The following is a 19,403-nucleotide window of genomic DNA, read 5'->3' on the forward strand; positions in this document are numbered from 1 at the left end:
CGATATTCTAATTTCCATTATACACTTCAATATTTTCGCAAATATATTACATTTCAACAGATAGACTACTCCTTTTAATAAAACATATTCCTACATTAACTTCGTATATATTTATATGCATATATATTTTGCATTTAAGATTATATATTCAACGGGGATACACCATCTTCCGAGAGAATAGAAAACTATTTTCAATGAGACTCAAGTATTAACTGTAATTGCTTAAAAATCTGATGTTTTGAACGTAGAGTTTAAAATAGAAATGCATTTTATAATTTATAATGACATGTCTCTTCTCACGGTTATTAAATCATTCTCATTTTAATAGTATCTAGAAAGAAACTATGTGCTATTTTACGAGCATAGTAAATGCTTGAAAAAGATCCGGCTAAACATGATAAGAATTGTCCATTCATTATGCGTTATTTATTTTTAATTTGCGTTTAAATAATTGCCTATTTTATTACTTTCCAAGGCATACTCTCAACTACAGCTTTCATCACAGGCTGTACATTTCTTTTCGCAGTAAATAAAAACTATATTATTGAAAAAACTCTATAAAGAAAAATTATATAAAGGAATTCTAAATATTACGTAGTATCATGTCATGACTTTTTGTAGGGAAAATGTAGCATCTTAAATATCACCAAATGATTTCAGGGCTATATTTTCTGAGAATGCAAGTTTCTTTGAGCTTTCAAGTTTAATGTTTAGAAGGGAATGCCCTTCTGTTAAGAACATTAATCTCATTAAAACTATAAAGATATACTTTATTCATTTGCTAAAGATTACAAACATCTGTTAAACCAGCTAGATAGATGAAGTGGTATTTTAGTGTCCTACACTTGAACGAAGCGTCTTAGAAAAAACTTACTATTGTACATTAATCATTATGACCATAATTAAAAAGGATTACTGTAATTTATACCATTAGTAATTGTAAACTTTCAAACACAGTTCTAAAGGGATGCAATATATCTTTTCATCAGGTTAACAGTATCATTATCATTTTCATGAATATCTTATTGCGAAAAAAATAAATAGTTTTACTAAGATAGTTTTATGTTAGGAATACATGTTTTTAATAGATCCGTAGTTTTTATTTGGAAGTAAGGTAATCGCAAGTTGTGTTTTTTGTTTAATATGTGAGGTTGAACCGGAAATTATGCAAAAATACACAATGAAATGCGAATTTCAAACAGATTTGATTACAATATGCATAGCTATATTCCATAATTTTTCACGTTTAATTTTTTCAAATTATTTGCAAATTTATAGATTTAAAATAAGATAAGTTTTTGCCCATACATACAAACGTACAGACATAGACACACATACATACATACATGCATATATATATATATATATATATATATATATATATATATATATATATATAAGTATTCATATAAACGTGTGTGACTCTCTATGGCTTGAGAGCATGTTCAGAGATAACTATTTTATCAGAAAATAAACAACGACTATACGTGTTTATGTATATATTTTGCTGCCGATCAATGACTCCGTTCAAACTCAACAGACAATAGATATATTCTATAGAGATAGTTGTGCGTGTAATTGTGAGGCAAGTGTTGCGCACACACCCAACCACACCTGTCCTAAATTGGCAATGCTTGGGTCAGTCGCAAGGTACTGCCGAAATCTGACAGGAAACAAGGTGGAGATAAGCTGTGAGCACAAACATCAATTGCAATTCATAAATGGTCGCCTATTTTAGTACGAACAAAGCTTAACATGGCTTAACTTTGCCGATCTAACGGGAATAGGATTGCCAACGTGATTATGTCGTATTATAGATTTATATATACTTACGAGTTGTATCTGCATATCTACTTATACTTCTGAATATTCAGGAATAATGTATGAGGTGCCTAAAACAAGTTTCCAGCCTTTTTATACAGACATTTAAAATTGCTGTAGACTCTTGACAAATCAGCATATGATTTCAAGTTACAGCAGGAACGGCAATACACCCTACTAAAGCATGATTAGACACAACTAGTGAATTGCTAACAAGCGAAATTGTCGGGAAACACTTTAGAAAAAGGATATGCAATTGAATTCTGTTTTAAACTTGAAAAAACACCATAGAAACGTATGGAATTCTTAAAACTGATTTTTTACCATCTTGCACGATCAAGATTTAGTTCTTAAATATACGAGATTAAAGAAACGAATGGGAGTCTGTGAGGGATGGCGAGGGATATTGGAGGTGTAAAGAAGTCAGAACACACGAGTTGGTTGTTCAAATAAAGAATTTCATTGATAGGAACAGTCGTGTATATATAGAGATAAGCAGTATGAAGTTTGATGTTAGTGATTGAATTGTACACACTATTATTCACGAAGAACTTAAGATGCGGAAGATATGCGCGCAGTTTGTTCCAAGGGTGTTCAGAGAACTTGAGAAAGAATAACCTTGTCATGACAGCAGGAAAATAATCGAACTGATCCATTCATATCCCGCAGTTCTTGATGCTCTGGTAAATCTGAAATGAAAACTTGATCCCCTGCTATGACCTAGAGATCAAGGGACAGATATCGCGGTGGACGCATGCTGGCTCTTCTAGACCTAAGAAATCCAGATAGTGAAATCTATGCAGAAACTTATGGTGATCCATTTTTGGGCAGCACAAGCATGGTTTACATGCACCAAGTTCCCACGTGAGACAGTCAACAGAGAATACTATGTTGAGATTTATAAAGTGTCCAGGATGAGATCCCATCGGAAGTGCCCAACACTCTTCAAGTCGGATCAGTGACATTCAACCAAGACAAAACCCAAGTCCATAACTCCATCCTTGTCATTAACTATTGAACTAAGATGATAATCAATACGCTTGCTCTCTTTGTCTTACGGTTATTCCTTAAGCCTAAGAGACTGTAGTTTTGAGACAATTAAGGATATGAAAAAGGCATTGATGAGGGGCATTGTAACACTCATACAAATGAACTTCCATTTACTATCCGAAAGTTGTTGAGACGGTACGACAAGTGCAGTGCAAGTGGATGGCATTAGTTCGACGGTGGCTAGAGTTACATGCGAATACTACAAATAAAAGTGACCCTGAGAAACAAAAGCCTGGAAAATGTTTAAGATATCACGTATATTTAATAGGAAGAAAACTCTAGAAGAACATATTAATGTGGCTTGTAACAATAAGATTCATCGTTAAAAATAAAAAATATTATGACATTATCTAGGTACTTCTTTTATTATGTATATATATATATATATATATATATATGCGTTTGTGTGTGTAATGATACTGTAATTTATACTGCATAAACGAATTGAGAATTATCGAAGGAATAGATAAAATTTTATATTGTATTGAAAATAAACTTTTTTCTGAGCATTCCAATAGAAATTCGATCCAAGAATACTGAAAAATATCGAGTATTTATTTATACATTCAAAATCTACATAATATATTACTTAATATGTTGATTGAACGATGTAATTATAAAAATCTGCTAATGCCGTTTTATTATGAATTGTTTTCATTGATATTGATCCTAAAGTAGTATAAGCCACATATGTATTACCCCAATAATTAAATCCCCAGCCAAAATGACACGTGAATTGTTCGTTTTTAAGTGAATAATGCACTTTTATATGTGGCTTTTCTATTATACGCATATTTTCTTACTACTACCTGTGCTATTATTACTACGCACTATAGAATATTATGACGTATGTAAATAAAGACAGTTATGTATAGTATCTCCTACATTTTTAACATCAACAAAAGACACAGATATATAAAAGTTCTGAAAATTGCCAAATGAAAAAAAAAAAGATTAGTTAATATTTTCCCACCGGAGGATTATGTGGCAGCAGGACCAGAAAGTGGGATTCACAGACTAGGCTCTAGAGAAAGAAGTGTCAAGCCTGTAAAATACCTAGATAGCTCCGTCGGCAGCGCCTGGAAAGCAACCCTTTTTCTCAGAAAAAGAAGGGTTTACCTTGAATAGTTGATTTTCTAGAACTGCAAAGATCCAAACATATTTTGACCCAGAGAGAAAAATCACCCGAACGATGGCTTTCATTCTGTTGGCGTTTATGTCGAGGGAAAAATTAGAAATTGATCTTGTTACATATTTTTTTTTTACATATGGAATACCACTTTTACCTCATATAGCATCACCGTGAATTGGATCATATAGTTGAACGCGATTGTGATATTGAATTCGATTTCGATTGGGATGGAGTCGGAGCGGTCATTCAGGGTCACACAGTTCTTTACCTGTCACCCGAAACTGTATTTGACATGGCGTAACAATGTCACCTGAGATGTATCACCTGTGTTTATTAAGTCACCACCTGTCATCTGATATAAAATGCACCCCAGCTTGTTGATTCTAGCAAATAAATTAGATCGCCTATGTATACCAGCCACCCCACATTTGGCACGGGGGAGTGTCATACACACTAGTAGGTGCAGCAACCGATATTAGGTAAATGATAGTCCTTTTATTTAACTGGCAAAGTTTATATAGTATCACCTTCATTGGGTTGGACCACGACATCCGTTAAGAAGCGATGTTCGATAGAAAATGACATGCAATTTTTGGGAAATGAGACATACTAAGAATGAAGGCTGTCGATTTTAAATCGAATAAGTTCAATACTCTGGTTTTTGCAAGAGATAATTATGAACTTAAGTAATTGCAGGTAAATAAATACAAACTTTCTTGGGACCAATTCCATTTCATGCGCAATAGCCACACTCTATATAAGCACCCACGAGCCATCTTTAACATTCTATAACACCATTAAAATGTGATTAGACAAAATGTGTCCAAACTCAGGCCTGAACTAGCAATGATATGCGATGCGAGAGAGCAGAATTTGGTAAGTATACATGAGGAATGACCACATATTACATTGTAAAGCAAATGAGTAGATACGTCCTTGAGGAGTAGCATAATAACGAAGGAACATATACTGCAATGCCTCGAAAGATCAGTAATTTCTTGGTTGATGATCACACTACAACAGATAAAATACTCAATTCCTAATAAGAAAAATATTGTATTTAAATTAGCAATTGCAATTTTTGTTGTTGTACCGATTTTCATGTGATAAGGAATAATGATTTCAAAATATAAATTAATTCGACTTGCCACGTAATAATTTAGCATAGCATTTTATTCGGTTTGTCCAGATCAATTTTTCCTTGCAGTTTTGTAGGTTTGTTACGTTGAAGTTACACATTGTCCCGCCTACATTTTAATAGAAATTTTTGATTTCCACGCTTACTTTTTAAATAGAATAACACAAGTTCAATAGACAAGAAAATCTATGTTTATATAATTTTTCTTATTATTATTTTTCTTAAATGTGTGAAGGTTTTTGAAAAATTCTTTAAATTGAAAGTTATCTGATTTGTCCATTTCTCAGACATGTTTTAAATGAATATCCGCCCACATGTGTGAGCAATCTCGCTGGAATTAGGGAGCGGGCTGTCTGATGGGATTAGAATTCTGCGCCCTTTAATTCTAATCCCTTTCTCTCGTTTTAACTGACAAGACAAGGCGACATCATAATGAAGGGGTTAAGTAAGAAGCCAGATTTAGTTTCGGGGCCACCAAGAATCAGATTTATTGCTCCCAGTTCGGCAGATGCCGTCTTTGACAGCGGTTATTGTTAGTGACCAGGACAACGTTTATGAGAGGCAGACATTATTTTTCTATGAGACTAATTTGACTTGAGAAGGCAATGTGTGTTGGGAGGGCTTATAAGCTCTTGCAGCTTGTGGTTAAAGACATTAGAGACGATACACGGGATAAAGCACGAAGGACTACAGAAACCGGAAAGGATAAAAATATAAGAGAGTGACGAAGAAAGAAAGATGAAACAAGGAAAGACTTCGGGTGAATGCATTATTTCTAAGAAAATATAAGGTATATAAATAAGAAAGGAATAAGGAAAGAACGTCAATATAAACAGTAAAAACGACACAGATGTACATAAAAATGAATAAAAGTATGGCGGATAACACTAACAAATCCAATTAAAACAGTTATAGAATAAAATAGAAGAATAAGCATAAAATAAGGGAAACAAAACGAAATGTAGAAAGATAAATCGAACGATAGATTTCTGTATACAGGGTGATTTTAGAGGCTAGGAATTATAAATTGAAAGTTCCCTTTTCTTTAATCGCAGATTTTGCAACTTTCGTTATTCTAAGTCCAGCTGCGTTATGTAATTCACTACGAAAGAACTGAAACATTACCAGTGTTTACGGTACTCCTGCAGTATTTTACCCACCGATTTCACGATCTTAGCCGAGCGTTGATCGACATCCGTCGGAAAACGCCGGAACATGGCGAGCGGTACGATACTCTATCAGCCAATCAGGGCGCTTCAAACGAACGCGCAGCAGACGAATAATTTTCATTGAAATTACACACATAGCGTTTCATTTCAGTTATTTTATTGTTCAAAGTAAAAATACACAGCCTTTCATTTCAGCTATTTAATTTAGCGATAAAAAAAAAAAAAAACCGGGAGCTGTTGGAAACATATTTATGCGAATTTATGTGGAGACAAAAATTTGGACACAACCCTTCTTTTGTCTCCATAATAAATCAAATCGCGGAAGGCTACCCGGTTTGGGAAGGAGCTTCTTTCCACATCCTCTGAAAACCCTTTGCTCCCTACTTTGCCTCTACAGTCAGTAGAAAATCTTCCAGTCGGAACTAAAGATAAACAGTAATTGTTGTGTCCCCCCCTACAAACATTACTGAAAAAAAACAAAAAAAACATTGTTGTTATTGTTTAATAACGTTTTGTTAAAAACACAAAAAAAAAACATTGAAGTGTTTATTACTGTTGCTTACCCCCCCCCCCAAAAAAAAGCTATCGGAAAACAAAATGAACCAAAAAAAAAAATATATATATATTCAACAAAATAAATTTATTTTACTTTAAAAAAAACTTACGGTAAGTGTTTGTGATTTATTTTATCCAAATTTTTTGTATTAATTTTATCCATTTTGTTGTGTGTGTGTGTGTGTGTAATATCTTTTCCTTGTAATGTTGTTGCTATTCACATACTTTTAGCGTTCTTGCACCGTAGCTCCGAATTCTCGGCTTTCGTCGGCGTTAACGCCGAAAGCGTTCGTTAACGCTCAGCTAAGATCGTGAAATCGGTGGGTAAAATACTGCAGGAGTACCGTGTTTACAAATTGCAAAGGATACGCCCAATATACTGAGAGATCGTGTTGATAAATTAAAAAAATTACGAAATGGACTTGTCAATGCCCATCTTGTTCATGCGATTTATCCGCATTAGATTATTTACTTTGGGATATGAAACATCCCATCTCAACGCTGATAACCAAGACACAGCAAATCCGTCGCAGGACAACATTCGACTGAGCTTTAATCTATGGCTGCCTCTCAGGAAAATATTCATAGAATATCTTCTGTTTGCGACCACTGCAAAAGTACTTTTCTCCAACCCTCTTTCTATGTTTCTCTTTTTTTAGCAGCAACAAAGGAAACGTTTCATTAACAAATTGCATGTATTTTAATTGCCTTGTGTTACACAAATGCAGTTTTAAAGTAATGTAAAAAAAATCATGTTGAGCCGCTTATTAAATAATCAAAATCTGACAAATCAACGCCATCATAAGCAATTACCACTGTGATGATTTACTGTTTACCTGACAGTCATCATTTCTCCTCGAGTTATATTTGCGCCTTGATAAGTTATTCGAACACAGCCGTATGATTGTAATCATTTTAAATAGGAAACTTTTATTATAGAACCTGACATTTAATGATCATAATTTGTAGGGAATTATAAAAAAAAAAACAACATAATTTAAATGTATGTAAATGATGCGTTATTCTAATGATATTAACATTTTGAGGGCGGTTTTAAATATTCTCTGATCTCTAGTATCTATGACGAATAACGTCTGTCGCCTTTTTCAGAACATTCTAATTCGTACAATTTTAAAAGAAATTAACTAGATGTCCTTTCGTTTGAATCATCGATCAATCGAATACCTTGTAATTTTAAGACAGGAAAGGGATAATTATTATTCTAATGAATTTGCCGCATATTTTACATGCGATATCATTGTCATATTAAATATCTTCCTATGAGACCAAATTTCAATAATATTTTTTTTGTAGGTGCAAAATATGTTAACTTGTAAAGGAATGTCGAAAAGTATGCTTTCAAACATTATTCTTCCTGCTTTCAGCGTATGCAGGGCGGTTTACTATATATACATTTAAGATTACTAGTTTTTACAAACGGCATATAATAGTCAAATCTAGGACCTGTTGATGCGTTGTCGTTAAACTTATGTCTCATATTAGATGAATAATGCATACCATTTTTTAATGTACATTTTTCTTCTAGAGAATAATCAATATATCTATAAAAGTGAAATTTCTGTGCGTGCCTGTACGTGCACATTATCTTAGCAAACTACTCTGTTAATTTAAAATCTACCCCTTTGAGATTTGACATAATAGGTATTAAGATTTGAGAAAATCTTTTAATAGATTTTCGACTAGACATTTGAGGGTCAACGGGTCAAAGACCAACGATTTATATTTTTGAAAACTCTACCAAACTCCTCAGCCAATTTGGGGGTTTATAAACTTAAAAAAAATTAGATGTAGGTTCTTGGGACATGGATCAAACTTGATTTGAGCCCAAATGGATAAATGCTAATGGTTCAAAATTTGGAACAAATCTTTAAAAAAATTGACCTCTGCGGTCTCTACCAAATTACTCAGCGAAATTTGGTCTAAATATTTGAAATTTTACATAACATTTATTATGACACAGGGCGAGAATGTTGATTGATCTTGATTAGTGGTATATGATTTTGCTGTCAAAGTATCAAAGTTCAAAAGAGTTTACCTTTCGGTTCTCTAGTTAATTTTAAGTCTAAGCATTATAAATTTTACATAAATGCATTTAGATACGCTGCAAGCTTTCTAATGAGTTTTTGAGTAGGAATTTGGCTGCAAAGAGATCAAAGTGGAAGGAGCTGACCTTTTAAACCTTTACCAAACTCCTCCGCCAACTTTGGGTCTAAGAACTTTAAATGTCAGATGTAGGTTACCTGGGCATAGGCCAAAGTTATATATATATATATATATATATATATATATATATATATATATATATACATATATATGTATATATACATATATATATGCATATATATATATACAAATATAGTTATATACACACACACCCCACACATAATTATATATATATATATATATATATATATATATATATATATATATATATATACATATTTATTTATTTATTTATTTAAAATAAAAAAATAAAAGTCACAATCAAATTTACCAAAATAATCCAAGATGGTAAATATTAGGTATATTATAAATATTAAAGAATTAATATTTATAAAGTAATCCGCGGATTAAGGACTATCAACTTATTAAGTGTTTCCTTTTCAGATTAAATAAGTTTTTAACTCTTTTTCAAATTGTTTGTAACATGTTTTATTAACTATTTGCTCTTAACTATGTACATAAATAAATAAATATATATATATATATATATATATATATATATATATATATATATATATGCATATAAAGTTATGAGCCGTACATAGCGCACGAGCAAAGTCGGGCTGAACTGCTAGTAATGAATATAATAACTTTAATTTTATTTTCGAAACATTAAACTAAGAACTCGTACGTTTCTACATTAATACCCATACCGAACCCTAAAAGCAGCAAAACCGTGACATTACATTGCAGACCTCGCTACATGCAGGAATTCTTTATCCTCTAATATTTTCTTATCTCACACTGATAAACTGTGGAATATCCTGGCCATTTCCTATTTTTCTCTCTGTAATATTTTGCAAAAACAGACATGCAGTTCAAGCAGATATATTATTTCTTAGAAAAGTGCTTTTATTAACATGACACAATATAGAAGCCCCTTTACTTCTAAGTAAAATTATTCTTTATTTGGGTGAAAAGGAGATTGAAAATGTTATGGTTACACAATTAAAACATTTGTGTTCACACACGGAAACTATATAAATAACTACAATTGTTTCTGAAAAAATCTCAGGAGAAAATTCTTTGAAGCCTTACTTAAAAGACTACTATTCTTTGAAGCATATCTGTCTTAAATTTCTATCTGAAACAGACATGTCGAAGACCAGATATTGGTTGGAAACAATACTGAAAACATATAGATAGTCTAGTTTGCATGAAGAACCTGAATCGCTAAGCGCTCGTGGACAGTTCGTCGATTTTTCATGTCATCGTGGCGAAATTAAATTCTCGCATGGCGTTTGGACAAAGGTGTTAAGGTGCAAAACGGGCAACTTGCCCGCCTTCGACCTTTCCCTTACGTGGTCTAAATCTATTTCGAATATAATCACTTTCCAGTCGGTTTAATTTCTGAGTGTCTCGTTTGCTTATATCGACGTCGTGTTTGATGTTACTTCCTTGTTTTAAGCCTAAAACGCATGATTTTCCATTCGGATGTACGTAATATTTGATTTTTCTATTAAAAGTCAAACAATAGTCTATATATGCTCTCTCCCCTTCTCTGATATTGATACTAGACATTTAATAGTAATTTTAACACACACACACACACACACACACACATATATATATATATATATATATATATATATATATATATATATATATATATATATATATGGGGGGTGTATGTATATATTTAGGGGATTAGAACAAGAGTCTAAAGAGCAGAGTATATATTAATGTATGAGTATATTCAATAATACAATTTCTATTTTCATTTTATGTTACTATCGACATCAAAAAATAACTATTTTCCTTTATATTTTAAATATTTTCCAGATACATCTGCCTTATTTAAAAAATGCTGGATTTATGTTTGGTGTCTATAGAAAAAAAAAAAACAACGAATATTTTTGCTGCTGAGGAGAATTTGTTTAAAAAAGAATATGACAAAATTATTGTCCAAACTCATTGTCTATCACAATAAAAACATCGTTTCCAAACGATCGTACAATATACTGATTTTGTCTGTTTTCCTTATGAAACCGAATTTTCATTTTAAATTTACATTATGAATTATCCATCATCTTACTTAATACACACACACACACACGCACGCACACACACACATATGTATATGTGTGTATATATATGTGTGTATATATATATTAGACCTCTTCAAAATTGACCTTTTTCTTCAAACATATGGAAACTGCTATTATTCCCATTCTGCAAGGTCTAAATTAGCTAAATATACCAGTTATTGTGATCTTGGACCTTGGCTCTGCCTGCCTCAAGAGCCATGTAATTTTATTGTTGACGTTTTTCAAAAACGCTGCAAAATTTGGGATATTATGTCCTTATTTTCATTGTAGCTTTCCAGAGATTGATGCTATAGCATTGAAAGTGGTACAAAATGAAAGCGTATAAGATTTTCTTGTATATGGTAGTAAACACATGAACACCTGTGTTAATTTTAATTAATTTTAATTCACAAACATATATTTTTTATGCTTGGAAAGGATGCTATCATATAATACATAACTTTATCTCAAAAAGGTTACTCTTAATGCATGTATATAATTTATTATCACTAAGTATGTTTTATCTCTTCATTTCAGATTGTATGTTAAAGCTAATTTGTTAAGATTTGTTAACTGCTGACAGCATGGCATCTGGAAGACGACTACGCTGTGGGAAAGTGGTCATCGATACATGTGAACGGGATGAACAAACTGAAAAGAGAAGAAAAGTGGCAACTCCTGCCACAAGGTCATTCAGTGATGTGTATCTCATTGTGCAACTCAGCTCCAGCATCAGGGGCTCTCAACTTCCTACTAATCTCCAGGTGTTTCAGTATTTCCTGCATTTGAGGAATGATAATCCCAACAGTGATAATAGGTCTTAAGCCCATGATACAGTGGATGTCGTTTTGCCATTCTGGAATATGGCAAGGATTAAAACACTAACTAGACCAAATGCAGTCAACCGTTTCATGATCCTCCATGAAAAGTACAGGAAAATTGTTAAAAACAAGGGAAGAAATAACAAACCAGAGGAAGAGAAACGAGCTAACTTTCTGAAGTACTTCTGAAAGACTTAGACAAGTTATTTGATATTGGAGCAAAGGATGTTGTTGAGGATATAAGAAGCAACAGGCTGCTCACAAAGGAGACCAAGGAAGAGGACGTCAATTTCTACTTGGACCAACAGACCACTCGCCTGGCACACATGTCAGGTCATGATAAGGTGTTTGAGAAGAAGTCTAGAGAGAAAAGCTTCCGAGAAGAAAGAGAAGAGAGAATGTTATCATCAGTGACTGCTGCAGCAGCAGAAGTTGGGAAAATTTCAAGTGATGAAGACCCAGAGAACAGTCAAGGCTCTGGTACTACTGAGGGTTCAGAATACACTGAGACAACACCAAGCTGTTCATCAAAACCAAGTACGATAACCTTACACTTTCCACACTCTGTTATGACCAGTGAAAAGATTTGTAGCACTGCAGATCGGTTGTCACTCTCTGACAACCAGACTACAGCCATGGTGTCTGCAGTGTTGAAGGCAGGATGCGCAGATCTTGATAACTTTGTTATATCAGCCTCTACTACAAGACGAAATAGGATTAACACTCGTCATAACTTGTGCCAAAGTTACATGAATAACTTCAAGGAAAGTCCGCCAGATTACTGCACACTACACTAAGATGGAAAACTTCTACGGGATGTTCTTGGTGAAAAATACCCAGTGGAAAGTCTTGCAGTGCTCGTCTCTGGTACTCCACAGTATGAAGAAGGGAAGCTGCTTGGTGTGCCCTTCATAGAAAGTTCCACAGGAATCCAACAATGTAATGCTACATTGGAACTGATAGTAGAATGGCGTCTCACAGACAACACTGTAGGCTTGGTATTTGATACCACAGCAAGCAACAGTGACATCAACAAGGGTGCAGCGAAGCTTATTGAAGAAAAACTAGGTAGAAAGGTATTCTACTTTGCTTGTCGCCATCATATATCAGAGTTAATAATTGGAAGTGTATGGGAGGCTGTGGTCAGCAAGGTCAAGAGTCCTGACAACCCAATGTTCAGCAAGGTGAAAGAGAAGTGGGACAAGTTGGTTAAGGACTGCCCAAGAGTTCTGGGCCTAGTTGAACAAGACTTGAAACAGAAGAAGTCAAGCACAATTGCAGTCTTAAGTAATTTCCTTGAGGAAGCAAGTCCGAGGGCAGATTACAGAGAGGTGGCAGAGCTGTGCCTGATCCTGCTTGGTGAGGAACCTCTTCGAGGTATCCACTGGGCCAAGCTAGGTGCCATTCACCAAGCCCGCTGGATGGCCAGACACATTTACTGTATGAAGATGCTCATGTATTCCAAGGAACTAAAATACAACACGGACACTATCTTCAAGCTGGAGAGGATGAACAAGTTCCTGGCATTATTCTACACCAGCCACTGGGTGACTATCACATCTGAAGCTGATGCACCTATCCATGACCTCCAGCTTATGAAGAACATGCTGCAATACAAGCAGTATGACTATGAACTGGCAACCTCTGTTCTCAAGAAAATGAACAACCACCGCTGGTATCTGACCCAGGAACTAGTGCCATTCACCTTGTTCAGTTAACATGCCAGCATGACCAAGTCTGCAAAAGAGAAGCTCACAGTCAAGCTGTCAGAAACAGAGAAACCTGCGAGTTACAGGAAAGGCAAGCCAGTGTTTCCTGTCATCAATACAGCTACAGTTCTCACAGACCTGGTAAGGCCAGAGTCTCACTTTCTGTTTGATGCTCCTCGAGTGAAATGTGACTGGCTCACTACTCCTGCTGACACCTGGGAAGACAATGACAGCTACAGGAATGCACAGAAGTTTGTGAGGTCAGTGAAAGTGACCAATGATGTGGCTGAGAGAGGTGTGAAACTAATGAGTGACTTTGCAACTCAGATCATAAGTGACCCAAAGCAAAGAAGCTACTTACTACAAGTTGTGGAGTATCACAGGAAAAAATTTGAAAGTTTCAAAAAAGCCACATTGCACAAGTAATAATACATGTATTAGTAACATCCTATCTGACAGTTTCTTATGCAATATATATGTCAGTGCATTGCTATCATACTACCAAACTGATTTTTTGTAGTGTCCCAACTGTTTGTGCATTAAAATTAGTTGAAATTTACACAAGTGTGCATGTGTTTTATTGTGCTTATTACCATATGCAAGAAAGTTTTATTAGCTTCTATTTGGTACAACTTTCAATGCTATAGCATAAACCTCTGGAAAGCTACAATGGAAATAAGGACATAATATACCAAATTTTGCAGCGTTTTTGAAAAACGTCAACAATAAAATTACATGGATCTTGAGGCAGGCATAGCCAAGGTCCAAGATCACAATAACTGGTATATTTAGCTAATATAAACCTTGGAGAATGGAAATAATAGCATTTTCCCTATGTTTGAAGAAAAAGGTCAATTTTTAAGAGGTCTAATATATATATATATCTGTGTGAAAAGGAACACTTGATTAGTGGATAGTCCATCATCCGCGGAGTTTCGAAGAAATACTTTCCTTCTCATCAGAGGGCAGTAATTATATATATATATATATATATATATATATATATATATATATATATATATATATATATATATATATATATATGGGGAATCTTTTATATGCAAAACCCGATCTCGCATTTTGCTAATTCCTGCCCTCTGATGAGAAGGAAAGTATTTCTTCGAAACTCCGCGGATGATGGACTATCCACTTATCAAGTTTTCAGATAAAATATGTTTTAAACTCTTTTGCAAAGTTTTTTTTTACATGCTTTATAAACTCTTTGCTCGTATATATATATATATATATATATATATATATATATATACATATATATATATACATATATATATATATATATATATATCGCTTTATTGCAGGTCAATATCTTCTTAATTTTGAAATTATTAGGACACGCAGAAAATAAAATTTTGTTCAGTGATAGAGCATTACAAGGTGCCTTATATCCAGGATTTCTGCGGAATTTAAACAAATATTTTGAAAATTATGGGGATTTTTCCATTTTCTGTTAATCTTAAGTGTTTTTACTTTATTGGAGGCCTCTCAAAATGCATAGCAAGGGTCGATTCCTAGCTAGCGAAGAGAAACGTTTATCGAAAGCCTTGTATAAGGTAAATATCTCGTGGACCTAGCTAAGGAGCTTAGAAGAGATCTATGAACATTGTATTCATTCGTAGAAAAAATCCAAACATCCCACCAAGTAAGAACAACAACACAGGAAAATCAGTTTGCGTGGTGGAAGGGATGAAATTAAAAACAACAATTCTTTTAAACAACCCAAACAGTGATAAAATTAATTACTGTAAAAAAAAAACTTTATCTGAATATATATATATATATATATATATATATATATATATATATATATATATATATATATATATAGTGTTATATTTTTCAGCCATTGTTTAAAACATATCAAGGCAATACTAATTCTTGTATACAGGTTAGATAGATTGCATTCTGAATTGAATTCCATATGAGGAAACCATCATATACGCACTTTAAAGTAGTTTCTCATGCACTACAACGAATTTTAGAGTAAAAATAGATGCGTCTTCAGCTAGATTAGGGCTATATTCGTCCGGAATCTGTGAGAATAATACTCCAGATTGGAACAATAGTCCGAATAATCGGAAAAATAGTTATTAAAAGTCGTTTTGGGGTATGTTCATCTTCTTTCGTTAGTATCTTTTTCTTGAATGGTGTTAACAGGAACATTCTAGAAAATAAGTGCTGAATCGCTTTTATATGTCGAATTCTTATATATATATATATATATATATATATATATATATATATTATTATTATTATTATTATTATTATTATTATTATTAATATTATTACCGTTTTATCTGTTTTAGCTACACAATTTTTTGCTACCGGATCGTATTTACGATCCAACAACTTCGTCAGACTTAAACTGGAAATATCTATCTATCTATATATATATATATATATATATATATATATATATGTATGTATGTATGTATGTATATATATATATATATGTTCTGCAATAGTATTGAGACCTCCTTCAGGTTTTTATTAATTATCAGTTTTGCTCAATACATACACCCCCCCACACACACACACACATATATATATATATATATATATATATATATATATATATATATATATATATATATATATATATATATATATATATAAAATATCATTTTAAGCTGGAAAAAATGGTGGGATCCTGCTACCGCTCTAGTAGATATCTCACCTCTGATGCAATTATCTACCTATATAAAAGCCAGGTACGGCCAACGATGGAATACTGTTGCATCATCTGGGTAGCAGCTGCTAGAAGCAGCTCATACTGCCTTGACATAGTTCAAGATAGACTTCCTAGCTTACTAAGGGATGCCTTTTTCTCTTCCCTGCAACCTCTTTTCCTACAGAAGAGATGTTGCAAGCCTATCTCTGCTTTATCGGGTTTTTTTTATGGCAAGTGCTCATCTGATCTTCAATCTATGCCCCCCCACTCGCCAAACTTTCACGAAAAACACTCGTATGGCCGAAACCACCATCAATAATTTCCCAAACTCCTAAGACGCTGGACTGAAATACATAAGGTCCATGGTTTGAGTCCTAATAACAGTCAAGCTACACTTTAGAGGGGAAGGGCCCTGAAACATGCAGGTACGTAGATTACTGTTAAAAAAAAATAAAAAATAAAAAAAATACAAAATAAATAAAAATAAATTAATAAATAAAAATAATATTTTTTTTACGTCCAAATAAAAAATGGGCAATTTTAAAAAAAAATGCATCCGATCTTCAAGGTGAAGAAGCTAACCTCAATATCGTTTAAAAAAGTCAACAACAAAAAGACTACACCCCCTCACACATAGACACCCAGACACACACACATTTATATATATATATATATATATATATATATATATATATAAATATATACATAGCAAATATCTATATGTATATTTTATATATATAGACATAGCAAATAGAAATTTGTACATATATATATATATATATATTTATATATATATATATATATATATATATATATATATATATATATATATATATATATATATATATATATATATATACCACAGAGGAGACAACTAAGCAAAGAAAAACTCATCCCAAAGCAGTAAAACTGAACGTATCCTCCTGGACACTATATATACAGGTAATGGCCTGTATAGTGGACTATGTATTGTGGACTATGTGACATTTGCTCTTAAGGTCATCAATTATCCAGAGCCTGTGTTTGACATTTTTACAGCCATAAATATTTCGGTAAAATTACAGTATCTTTCCAATCTAAAACAAAATCATTTAAAAATATCACTATTTAATGGTTTTTATTGCTCCAAAAAAATAGCGTTTAAAATTCCAGGAAACGAGTAGGTTGAAAGCTATAAGGAAATACATTAATGAGGTGGGGATAACGTTTATATGTAAATACAAGTTAAAATGAGAACCCACTTATAGCCACATTTTTAGGCGGTGGGGCGGGGGTCTGTTTTTATTTTTTAAGGGATGGTGTTTACTTTGGCCTGATAGCCCAACACAAAACCTTCCCTAAAATCTTGTTTCAATAAGTTTTCAGGTGTGCTGAAAACGAATATCGCGTTTAGATTTTCCGAAAATAAGTATTTTTTAAGGTATTAAGCAAAATATGCACGCTTACGCGTACAACAATAGCCAACACTTATGACATAAATAATTACATTTGTTAATAACCGGAAAAATACTTACTTGCAGAAAATAATCATGCGATATTCGTTTTCAGAACACTCGAAAACCTATAGAAAACGAGTTTTGTGAGGTAGTGGTTGTGTTGGTCTATCAATTCACAATTACTAAAAATACACCAAATCAAAAAAAGCATCACGTGCCTCCCCAGAAAGGTGGGCATAAAGTGAGTAGTTCTTTTACGTAAAATGAATATAGAAAAATTACCCCCCACTTTTGACACTATAATTTCTTCATATCTTGAACACTACTCGTTTCCTGGAATTGTAAACGTTAATTTTGTTTGAGGAAACCCCGAAAACTTATGGATTTTTAAGGGTGGAAAGATAATGTTTCAATAATTGTCATTTGTTTTCCTAGTTTTGCATACGAATTACAACTGATATTTCTCTCAAACGTCTGGCCTGGATGGAGGGAAGCCAAAACTTTCTGCTATGATTTACAATGTTCTGAAATAACATCAAGGGGAGACTTGATTCCAAGTATTCCTCATATGTTATATCTCCTGTCTTTGGTTTCCATACATAAAGTAACTTTCACAGTGTATAAAGACTATTTGATAGTGGGGGTATTCATAATCGTTACTTATTTCCAAAAGAGAAGAGATATAACGTATGAAAAATATTTGGAATCAAGTCTCCTCCTGATGTTATTTAAGATCGTTTGAAATCATAGCAGCAAGTTTTAGTCTCTCCCTCCTTCAAGGTTAAAGGTTTTGGCGATATATATATGTGTGTGTGTGTGTGTGTGTGTGTGCGTGTGTGTGTGTGTCTGTGTACTAGCCGTTGCCCGGGATTGAATGATGATCAATGAATATGTAACCATCCTATATTTTTATTGTTATCGAAATCCGTGAACTCACCCTGTAGGAAGCTTCACACGCCTCCATGCAGTGACTTAGTACCAAGTATATGATATTCTACATTGCACTTTAGAAAACCTACTGGTTCTTTGATAAATTATTTTATATAAACTTCTTTCCTGTTAACGAAAAAAAAAACAGCTGCAGCGTTGGAACCTATAGACCACATCATGCAAAAACAAAAATATAAAAAGAACACGTAAATTATCTAGTCTTATATTCTTTGCGGTTAATGAAAAAAAAAAGAAATTTACGTGCGGAGTTTGAACTTAAAAAAAAACATTTTGCTAAGCGACGACATTGGAAAAACATGGTTTTACCGGTGATAGATGAATTAAAATAACGGTTTTGATTATCGATTATCAGTAATTATCGAATGTATTCGGAAACGTGACTAAGATCATTCTTAGATTATACACTAATGTTTTCTTAAATTTAAAGGTAATCTGCCCGGCCGTTTCCGAGTCTATAAGAAGCGAACTCACATACAAACATACAGACAAATGTGCATTTATATAATTGTAGATATTATTTTTATCGTTTGTTTTGCGTATATTTTTATTTGTTTCCTTAGACATTGGCAAGTTAATGATGTTTTCATCTCTTTATCTTTTATCTTTTGTCTTTTTTTCATTTTTCTTTGTTTATTTTTACAACGCATTTGTTATTACTACT

The 19,403-nt window shown here is 33.1% G+C and overlaps 1 protein-coding gene across 2 annotated transcripts in view; it reads right to left on the reverse strand.

The window, feature by feature from the left end:
* The window catches only part of LOC145284798 (uncharacterized), a 989,395-nt gene that overhangs the window by 121,858 nt on the left and 848,134 nt on the right, over positions 1 to 19,403 (reverse strand). The gene's annotated exons all lie outside the window — the stretch shown is intronic.

This window comes from Euprymna scolopes, chromosome 9 (genome assembly GCF_053919585.1).
Source record: "Euprymna scolopes isolate OS-2025 chromosome 9, ASM5391958v1, whole genome shotgun sequence".
In the NCBI taxonomy this organism is placed as follows: domain Eukaryota; kingdom Metazoa; phylum Mollusca; class Cephalopoda; order Sepiida; family Sepiolidae; genus Euprymna; species Euprymna scolopes.